Consider the following 1089-nt stretch of genomic DNA (forward strand, 5'->3'; position numbering starts at 1 on the left):
CCCAGAGATGGTCCCACCCACAGGGGGCCTTTCCCCCTTGATCACTAATTGAGAAAATGCCTTACAGTTGTATCTCACGGAGACATTTCCTCACCCGAAGCTCCTTTCTCTGTGATAACTCCAGCTTGTGTCAAATTGACACACAAAACCAGCCAATACAGCTGTTTTGAGGTTAGGTTAACATTTTATTTATTTTTTGTTCTGTTTTTGTTTGTTTGTTTGGTTGGTTGGTTGGTTTTTGAGACAAGGTTTCTCTGTATAGCCCTGGCTGTCCTGCAACTCACTTTGTAGACCAGGCTGGCATCGAACTCAGAAATCCACCTGCCTCTGCCTCCCAAGTGTTGGGATTAAAGGCGTGCGCCACCATCGCCCAGCAGGTTAACATTTTATTTTAGATAATGGTTGACCAGGTATTTCACTGTAATCTCCATAGTAAGTTGGAGTTCATTAAGTTCCTGGTGGTTTCTGAGTTTTTGAGGGTGTGAGCAAGTATGGGTATCTTTGTATGGTATACGTATGCAAGTGTGAGTGTGTTGAATGTGTATGTATATGTGTGTTTTATAGTATATTCATATGAATGTGCTTACATGTTTGATATGGTTATATGTGATTTAGTTACATGTGTACATAAGCTCGTTTGTGTGGTGTATGTGTCTGCTGTGCATGATGAGTTATGCAGAGCATGTATGTTGTGTGTTCATGGGAAGTATGTGTGGTATGTGTACAGTTTCACTTGCATGTATGGTCTTCACTTGTGAATGGTCTTCACTTGTGGTTTGTGAAGTGTGTGTGTGTGGCCTTCATTCGCATGTACAATCTTCACTTGAATGCCCCAGGAGAAAAGTCATCTTTCCCAGGAGGATTGGGGGAAATGATAACAACCTAAAAGGGAGAATGCAGAGAAGAGGATCTGTGGAATTTCTCTGGGAAAATGCTGATGTGCGGGATATCAGCTTGCAGCCGTGAATCACTACCCACAGCAGTGCTACACATGATGTACCTAGGGAAAGAAGCCAGGAAGGCATCCTGGATCCTGGGGTGTGTGTGTGTGTGTGTGTGTGTGTGTGTGTGTGTGTGTGTGTCTGGGGG

The sequence above is a fragment of the Mus caroli genome, chromosome 17, assembly GCF_900094665.2.
Source record: "Mus caroli chromosome 17, CAROLI_EIJ_v1.1, whole genome shotgun sequence".
Lineage (NCBI taxonomy): Eukaryota > Metazoa > Chordata > Mammalia > Rodentia > Muridae > Mus > Mus caroli.